This window comes from Palaemon carinicauda, chromosome 34 (assembly GCF_036898095.1).
Source record: "Palaemon carinicauda isolate YSFRI2023 chromosome 34, ASM3689809v2, whole genome shotgun sequence".
NCBI classification, from domain to species: Eukaryota; Metazoa; Arthropoda; class Malacostraca; order Decapoda; family Palaemonidae; genus Palaemon; species Palaemon carinicauda.
Genome location: NC_090758.1, coordinates 408,318 through 418,317, shown reverse-complemented (window position 1 = coordinate 418,317; position 10,000 = coordinate 408,318).

The following is a 10,000-nucleotide window of genomic DNA, read 5'->3' as shown; positions in this document are numbered from 1 at the left end:
AGGTAATTTAGCAAGTCGGGCTTACGTGTGTGGACAACCATACCTCCTAGACTAACAGACTAGAGTTGTAATTAAGAGATTTAAAATACTGTACCTAAATACTTACCGTAGAATAATGTATACAAACAACACAAAAGTATTAATCTTGGGACACTCGCTCAAGAAAGACACATTACTCACATTTTTCCCTGCCGTGACGTCACGAACAATAACAAAGTCTATGTATAAACTATGAAGAAGAAGAGTAGTGAAGAAAATTCTTCACACCCTGGGGATAAAGGGAGGAAAAGGAGAAGGGTTAGTGTAGACTAATGCAATGTGGATTAGGTGTTAGTATATGATATGAGTATACTAAATGAATAAAGAATGAATGTGACTAGTTGCGCTATGCTATGTCAGCAATTGGCATTAAGTTGAACCGCATTGCGTACGAGATGAGTGCGAAGTACGATTTACAAGCGAGAGTCAAACAAAAGTGGTATGTACCCAAGTGGAAGTAAAACAGAGTTAACTGTGACTTAGTACAAAAAGGTAACTACAACTGCAAAATAAGAGTGGAGGGAAGGACAAATCAAAAACTTCAGCAGTCCTTCACATGGTTGATGAAGACTATGTAAAGCTACTACAAGATCTCCTGGAATAGGGCTCGCGCACGTTCAGCGGAGGCCCGTGTAGGCCTGGCGTGGCGAGGCACCGCGATAACTACAGGAGACCTAGCTTCGGCTGTGGTCTCATCATTTCTCTCGGCCAGTTGGTCTCTAGGAGGACTGTCGAGATTTTCGAGAGGAGGGGTGTTAGGAGGTTCCTCCTCACTTGGTTCGGATAGCGTTTGGCCATTTTCGTTAACCTCCAAAGGTATGAGTCGGTTGACTGGACGTACATACTCTCCATTTGCAGAGCGGACCTTGACTATTCTAATGTGTCCATCTCGACCTGGGTATACTTCGAGTATACGGGTCAAAGGGTACTCCTCTCGATTGACCTCGTCCAGAATCAACAAGCATAAATCTCCAACTCTAGGAATGTTCGGGTGGAGGCGACTAGACTTCTGGTGTCGTTCTCGAAGGGAACTGACATAGTCGTACTTCCACCTCTTCAGAATGTTTGCAGCATGTTGGTCAGCTTCTGGTAATCTTTGCGGAGGATGTCCCCTTCTCGAAAAGTAGGATCAGTCAAGTCAGCCAGGTGAACTTGAGGTGCTAATGAGAGGGTTCGACCATAGAGTAGGTGGCTTGGGGTCAAAGGCGTATCAGTGGGGTCGTCAGCATCCAGATATATTAGAGGCCGATCATTCACCAGGCATTCTACTTCTCGGACCAAGGTCACAAACTCATCATACGTAGAGTGGCAACGGTAAGTGGCTTTGCGCAAGTTGAGTTTGGTAAACCCAATCAAGCGCTCGTAAAACCCTCCTTGCCACGGGGCTCGAGGAGTGATGAACTTCCAAGTGAGGTTGTGGGCCCGCTTGAACCCGTCGATAACAGGGTGTTGCATGAGTTCTGTCAAGAGTGTCTGACCAGCTTGAAAGGTTGAGGCATTGTCAGACACAAGGCACTGTGGCATCCCAAATCGGGCAGCGAACCTTCGTATCGCTTGGACTAGTTCCACAACTGTCAAGGAAGTAGTAGTTTCTAAAGCTACTGCCCGCGTGGCAGCGCAGGTAAACAGCAGTACGTACACCATGTCCACATGTGAATGATGTACCTTGAAGCCGCCAGTGTAGTCCAGTCCAGTTACTCTTAAAGGGACCTCAGCATTGAGGCGGTTAGGGTGGACTGGAGCTAACGGTGGGGTTGGGTACGGCTGGCCTTGCACTCTTTTGCAATGTATGCACCGTTTGAGAATCTTCTTCACTTGCTGGCACATTCGGGGAACCCAAAATTCCTTGCGCAAGTGGACAAGAAGAGTGGAGGTGTTACAGTGCAGCAGCACTTCATGCCAATGCTCAACAATAAGTTTCCAGAGAGCACAGTGGGACTCTAGGAGAATGGGGTCCATGTAGCCGGACTCTGGGGGTGCATCACTGAGGCGGGATCGACCTCTTAGAACACCGTTATTGTCAATATAGGGATTCCGTTGTCAGATAAAGGCTCGTTCATCGGACGTCAACAAGGCGGGTTTACCTTGCAATTGTCGTAATATTTGGGGGTAACTGGCCACTTGTGACACACGAATGATGGCGGTAAGTGGTCTTCGTGGGAACCTTTGGACTAAATGGGGGAATTTGTGCTCGGCCCATCCGCTCGTCAGGCGCAGCAAGGCTGCATAGCTCCTAACTGCCTCATCAAGAGATGAGAAATGAGCAAATCTTTGAGTTTGCGGTGGCAAAAGTCTGATGGGACAAGCTTTTATCTCCCATTCAGTAGGGAATCTGCTTTGGTCCGGGTAAGCTGAGACGTCGATCAGCCAGGCTGGTCCATGAAGCCATAAGTTGGACTTGAGGACGACTTTGGCGGCTACTCCCCGCGACGCCAGGTCCGCGGGATTGCAGGACGTGGGGAAATGCTTGAGAAGCAACCGACAGTTCAACCTTATACGGTTTATCTCCTCAACCCTATTGAGAACATATGGGGACGTGCTCTGCCGGCTGTGTACCCACTGCAGGGCCGTGGAGGCATCGGACCACACTGTCGTAGAGACATATGTTTCTGGACGTAATTCTATCAGATACTGGGCTAGTCGGCATCCAAACAGGAGTGCGGTCAACTCAAGCTTGGGAATGGACTGACTCTCGTCCAATTCCAGCATACGTTTAGGGGTAACTCGTGCCTTGGCTGTGAGGAGCTGGCATTTACCTTCAATTGTGACCACGTAGCAAGCCACTCCAAAGGCTTGCTTGGAGGCATCTGCAAACACATGTAATGCAGCTTGGTGACCCTGATGTGCATTTCGAGGCACCTTAATGTTCTCGAGACCCTTGTATTTTTTAAGAATGGCACCGAGCTCGCGGATCAATTCTTCGCTCAGGCGTGAATCCCAACTTTGATCCATCATCCAGAGTTTCTGAATGAAGAGTTTGCCGAGGATAGTGACCGGCGAGATCAGGCCAATAGGGTTGTAGATGGAAGAAAACAGAGAGACAACCTTCCTCTTGGTGTTGACGTGTGAGTAGTCCTCTAACATCAGTCCTGAGGGGAGCTTGACGGCTAATGTGTCATCCGCGGTGTTCCAGTCCAGACCGAGGTAATCTTGGGGGCCCGTTTCGGTGAAGTCTCCCGAGATGGGGGCATTAGTGGTCCATTTGGCAAGGGGCATGTTGGCTTCCAGCATAATTTTTTCTATGGACTGTCTTTCGCTAAGGATGTCCATGGGCGAGTCGTAGCAACGTTGAAAGTTGTCAACGTAGAAGCTCGTTTTAAGCTGTGAGGCAAGACTACTCGTTTGAGCATCCAGGTGGTGTTGGATTGTCTGGTTGAGCAAATATGGGCTCGAGGTGGCCCCAAACAGGACCACTTTGAAGCGGTACACAACAACTTCGGACATACTGGAGTCCTTAAAGAAAAGAAACCGACAGTAATCACGGTGTTCTTCAGCGATCTCAATCCGCAGGAAAGCCTTAGAGATGTCTGCCGTCAAACCAAATGGCTTTTCCCTAAACCGGAGGATCATGGACTGAATTTTTGAGGCCAAGTTTGGGCCGGTGTACAAGGATTCATTTAGAGACCTCGAATTTGGTCCCGATTTAGCCGAGGCATTGAATACTATGCGCATCGGTGTGGAGGTGGAATTTTTGAGGACAGGATGATGGGGTAGGTAGTGCATTTGTCCGTCATTATGAGGTTCTAGCTCGACCGGCTCGATAAAGCCCTCCTTTATGTACTCGTCAAGGATGGCTTGGTACTTGATGAATAACTGAGGGTCCTTAGATTTTTAAGGGACATCAGCTGGGCAAAAGCCCTACCAAAATTTATCTCTGGTCGGCTATCACTCTTGAAGGGTAGTTGCACTGTGTATCTTCCGTTTGCGTACCGTGTAGTACGCTTGAAGAGATCAACGGCCTGTGCCTCAAGATGGCTGAAGGGTTCATTGCTTATGCCCACAGCATTGAGTTTCCAAAGATTCTCGACGGGGGGCTCTACTCCCACAGGGTCTGTTACGCTGATGCGGTTTAGTGTGAGCGACAGACTATCAACCTCTGGGGGTTCTGTCCCTTCTCGTGACCAATCTGGCAGCCCTCCCCAAACCACATATCCACCTGGTGTACTGAACAAGTTGACACCCTTGATGTTGTGAGTGCGCTTCAGGAGTCGGGGAAGGTAATCGGCTCCAGAGGATGATCTCTATGCCAGTGGCATTGTCATCTGGCTGCCTGTCTGCAAGACGTAGACCACTAGCCTCTAGAGTGCGAACTGCATGGGTATATCCAGGCGTCCTTATGTTCTTCCCCACGTTCGGGTTGACAATGGCAACGACCTTATGCTTGCGGCGACCAATTTTCAAATTAAACTGCACCAAGTCTGAACATTGAGGTGGTTCGTCCATGTTGAACGAGTTGAGTCGGAACACGATTTTTCCGACAGGAGCAAGGTTCAGTGACTTGACTACATTGGGATGAACAAACGTGCGTTGGGCACCACAATCCAGGAAAACTCGGGTGGTGTGTTTAAGTTTTCCATTAATTAGATCGCCAGTGAAGGTGGGTAGAACAGCAGGGTTTATTTCGTTCGCCTGGTTGGTTTGCTCAGTCTCACTCGAGGCTATCTGATTAAGTTGAACAGAAGGTGGGTCTGCTCTTGGCCCATCAGGTTGGTGACCCACGGTCACGATGTTAGTGCAGAGAGGCAATTTGTGGCCACGTTGGCAGTTCTGGCATGTAACATGGGCGGTGCAATCACGGGCAACATGTTGCGTTGAAAAACATTTAGTGCAACAGCCTAGTTGGTTCAACCGCGTTAATCGACTATTTGAATCGGGGAACCGGGGGCATTTTGTAGATGAGTGACCATTGTGGTCACAGAAAACACAATTGTACCGAACAGGGTTACCTGTTGGTGGGGGAGCTCTGGCCGGCTCCGGTGCACGCTTCTGAGTGGCTTTTGCTGGGTTTTGGGTTGGTGTGGATGGTGTCTTCGGCATGGGGGCATCACAGCTTGTTCTATGGAAGGGCTTAGCCAATTTTGTAATTGAATTGCCGTTTACTCCAGATTTAGAAGGTTTAACAGGAAGCCGGTCTTTGCTGGGCTCCGTCAACAGTTTGGCTAGCTCCTTTGTGCGTGCATGTTCGTATAGTCCGTCCTTTAACTCTTGCAAGGACACGGATGTGCTATTGTAACGGCGATAAACTGTCTCCAAGAGAGTGGGGTTTAGCTTACTCAGGATGGCATGCTCCAACAGATCTTCGGACAAGGGGGCTTTGGTCACTTGCACGTATTCTTCCTCAGCATTGTTCCACTCCATCAGAAACCGTCTGAGGTCAGGGCCATCATCCGCTGGGGGGCTCATACTAAAGAGCTTCTTAAGCAGCAAATGACGGTCAAGATCAGGGGATTCGTACTTCTGGATGAGGTTAGCGATGGTCCTCTCGTACAAACCCTCTGTCCAGATCCTGTTTCCAGCAAGACGCCGGGCTGGTCCTCTTAGGCACCGTAGAAGGATCTTGTACTTATCCGCTGGGGAATATTTGGGAGATTCGTGTATGGTTTGACGGAAAAGGCTCCACCAACCCGTCCAACGTTCCCTACGACCTTCAAAAATGGGGGGATCAGGCTCAGAGGCAACGGACACATAAACAGTCTGCGGGTTTGCGCCAGGTGTTTGATTCCGGGCTTGGTTGCCAGTGGTCTTATGGAACACAATGCTACTGAAGGCCGTTTCAATTCGTTTTGCACAGTCAACCAGCATTGGGTAATTCGCCACCACGGTCGGATGTTTATAATGAGACCGCCAAAACTGTTTGCATTCATTGAGTTTGTCCCTGATGCCTCCGATGTGAACGCTAAAGTGATCCAACCCAGGGGACGACATGCGTGAAAGATCTACTGAACTTAGGCTATGGAGGGCCAGATCTGCGTCCTCACATAGAAATTTGAAATCGACCTCCTGTTGCTCAAGCCGTAAGTTAAGTTCCTCCAAGCTGAGAGCTTCAGCCTGAGGTTGTGGAGGGTTACGAAGATTAAGAATTTGTAAAGACATTTTGGATGATACCCTTGGATGTGCGGAGTTTGCAAATTCAAAGTTAAATAAATTCTTAAGATTTATGGGTATGTCTGAGGAATGGAAACTCACCCTACTCGAAAGGTTTGGGAAACTTGTGCGGCTATGTGTGCACAAGAAGTGACCATGGATTGGTTAAATGCACAATGAAAAAGTGTGGTAAGTGGCAATGACAATTTACAACTATACAGTATATGCTAGCACCAAAATGACAAAAGTAAATAGAACTTAGATAGTCGCAAAAAATTACTCAATGTGACTAGTAGCACATGGAAATCGCAAAACAATTTAAACACCACTCGCGCTAAGGCTAAACTTGAAATTACCTCATGCAAAGGATAACTAAATCTCGCTCACAACAGAGGACATTACATAAAGCTTTCCTCACACAGAGGTTAAACGTAAAAGTTTCTCACAAAAAGGACAAAAGTGCAAAATCACACTAAGGCTAAGGGTAAAATTATTGACGCACTTGTCAAGTGGTAATCACAAGTAAAATAGGATACGCTACACATGGGTGAGACGACCTTTAACAAATTTTTTAGTGACTACGTGAAATTGTAGACTTAGCAATATCGCGCTAAAAGTTATGTGACCAAGGACACGGGGTTAAGCTTACAAGAGGGGTTAGTATGAAAATTACAGCACTTGCACAAAGGATGGTAAACCGAGGTACAAAATTATGGAAAAAAGTAGATTGGCAAATTAAGTCGAACAGAGCAAAATGAACGGTGCTCGCCTGGAGCAGTAAACAATGAAGTCTGAACAACAAAAGTGATATACCTTAGTTCCAGTGTCTCGGAACTTTCTGATTAAATGCCAAAATTAGGTGAACAGATCATATGAACCGACGGGCATAGAACTTCGCAAGTTAATATTAAACATACAGCATGCAACCTAAATCGATGACCTGAACATATCTAGTTCTGTCGTCTCAGAACTCATAAATAAACCTGGTTACACTGTCTTCCTTAAGCGTGTGTCAAATACTATAAAATTACAAAACTCTTCTCTCGTTCCAACTCAAGTCTGGGCATTACACTTTCTACAATGTGGCTGGTGCATGTGGGTAAGTGTGGTACAGCGAGGTATTTATTGCTTAATCAAGCTAGGTTACGTTAATTTAATTACCCAAAAGTCAAAGGTGAGAGATCCGGTTCGAAGGACCACTCGTGTGGAGAATTTTTATGTGAATGGTTGAGTGGGAACTTAGTCCAGGAAAGTCTCCTTACGGCAATTACCCAAAGCTCAACAGGGGAGGATAATGAGCACTTACTCTCGGGACACAAACGCCCTGCTAATACTTTACTGCCATAGTTCACTAACCTTCACTCTTGAATACAAAAGGAGGCAATTTTACTGTCCAGAGGCCGGAGAACTCCACACGTTAATTTTGAAATCATTTATGGCCTACTCTAGCTTTGTCAGGGCTAGAGTCATCTCACTCTAAGGCTCTGTTTCGATTCCGTCCCAGTGACCTTAGTGAGATGCTGTACAGGTATCTTACGTTAATGCAACTAGAGACAATAAAGAAAAGGGGGAACAGTGGAGTATAAAAGTATAAAGTAAAGTTAAATGGGGATCTTCGCCTTCAAAGCACTAAGTTAAAGAGCGTACACTCGCCGATACCAACTTACCTGTTTAGAGTAGGTTACTCTCAACACCTCGGGTACTTCTGACCCGTCCCATATCATAAATGGTTAAGGATACCAAAATGTGTAATCTATTCCAAATGATTTATTACAAAAAAAAGGGATGGAAATAACTCAATGATTTTAACACAACAAAATTAAAAATTGGAAAAAATATCAGTAACTCAGTTATAAGTTTTACATATGATAAAATGAATAAGTGAATTTACAACACAAAAAATTGGAAACGTTAAACGGAATTAGCTCGTGGATTAAACCTCAACAGAATAAATAAGAGTAAAAAAACTCTGATCAACAATTTGTGCGGTGGCTGCTGTGAGGTCCAATCATGTGGTCAGTAACCTCAAGCAAATACCAAGATCAAAAAAATATGAGTACATTAATTTCCATTCACGCAGCCCGAAAGATGTAATGCCAAAATAATACCTAAACTTAACTTATGAGAAATTGAAACTTATCTAAAGGGGGAATGGCCATTAGTTGAACTCACAAGATTTTTTTTCTGTTGTGGGCGCCCGTGTCCTAAACGTGGCGGTCTTCAGTTTGCTCACTAGGCCTACAGCACTTAATTTGCAGAGTCAACGGCCCCCTCCAAGTTCTCCAACTAGCCCCCAAGACTGGAACCGACGTGCTGTAGAATTAGCAGCTATGCACTAACACTGGTCATCTGCTTGACCTCTTCTACGACGTATTCTTGGCTAGTTATTGTGTAAGGGGACAGGCTAGTGATGGAGAGTGGGAGCACGAGGTTGACATTGGAGCCTGACTGGGCAGCTCCGTTTCGTACCGTGGCCTGTATGTTTGTGAGTTCGAGTTCAGGTCAGCTGCGTCCTCCTTCCTTCCCAAAAAAAAGCGTATCTTGGTGCGTAGGTAGGCCTACGGTCTTGAGGTGCCAACTCTCATTTAGGACAGGCTCAAAAATCTTGTGCCTTGTGAATTTCAAGCAACACACTTATTTAGAATACAACTCCAGGGGGCAAAGATAATCCTAATTCTAAACAATTGGCATACAGAATAAAAATGAAACTAAAAGGTAATTTAACAAGTCGGGCTTACGTGTGTGGACAACCATACCTCCTAGACTAGCAGACTTGAGTTGCAATTAAGAGATTTAAAATACTGTACCTAAATACTTACGGTAGAATAATGTATACAAACAACACAAAAGTATTAATCTTGGGACACTCGCTCAAGAAAGACACATTACTCACATTTTTCCCTGCCGTGACGTCACGAACAATAAAAAAGTCTACGTATAAACTATGAAGAAGAAGAGTAGTGAAGAAAATTCTTCAGAGGAGTGATGCCTCTTATCAATACCCAATATGATATAGGAAAAGAGATTCTTTCAAAAGGGAGAAATAGAAATGGAAAAGTCTAGTTTCCGAATGGGCGCTTCGAGCTTCCGAGGAGGCACCATATTGGAAAGGGTTTTGAGTTATCTAGACTTTTGTGGGTTTCAGTGTTAGTAATGCTTTTTGGTTTTGTTGAAATTAGTATAAATTGTAGATTTTTATAGTATTAATTTATAATAATAATAATAATATTAATAATAATAATAATAATAATAATAATAATAATAATAATAATAATAAAAATAATAATAATAATAATAATAATAATAATAATAATAATAATAATAATAATATGAAAATCAATATTTCATTATCAGAAATATTTGAACATATAGATATATATTTAGTAGACTGTAGTGTAACTGATTTACAGAACCGACTCAATTCTTTTTTCCAAATATTCATATATTTATTTGAATAATTAAATTTGGAAAAATAATAAGAATATCAATATCATTAATAATTATAATAATTTCAATAATGAAAGTTATAAAACTAATTATAAAAATAATAACGATTTTAATCATTTTAATTATAATAATGATTTTAGAAATTTTATTATTAATAATTATCATGAATAATGATTTTCCTTTAAATAATTCTAATAATAATAAGAATAATTACTTAAATGATTTTAAAAATAATGATAATTTTAATATAATTGATAATAATAGTAATTTACATTCAATATTTTTCAAACCAGCAATACCAATTTCAATAACTGTAATGATATTAATAACGATATGGATAAGTTTACTAATAATATTAATTTTAATAACTCAATTATGAATTATAAATATGATGATTTTGATGATAATGATAATTAAATTATTTTCATTA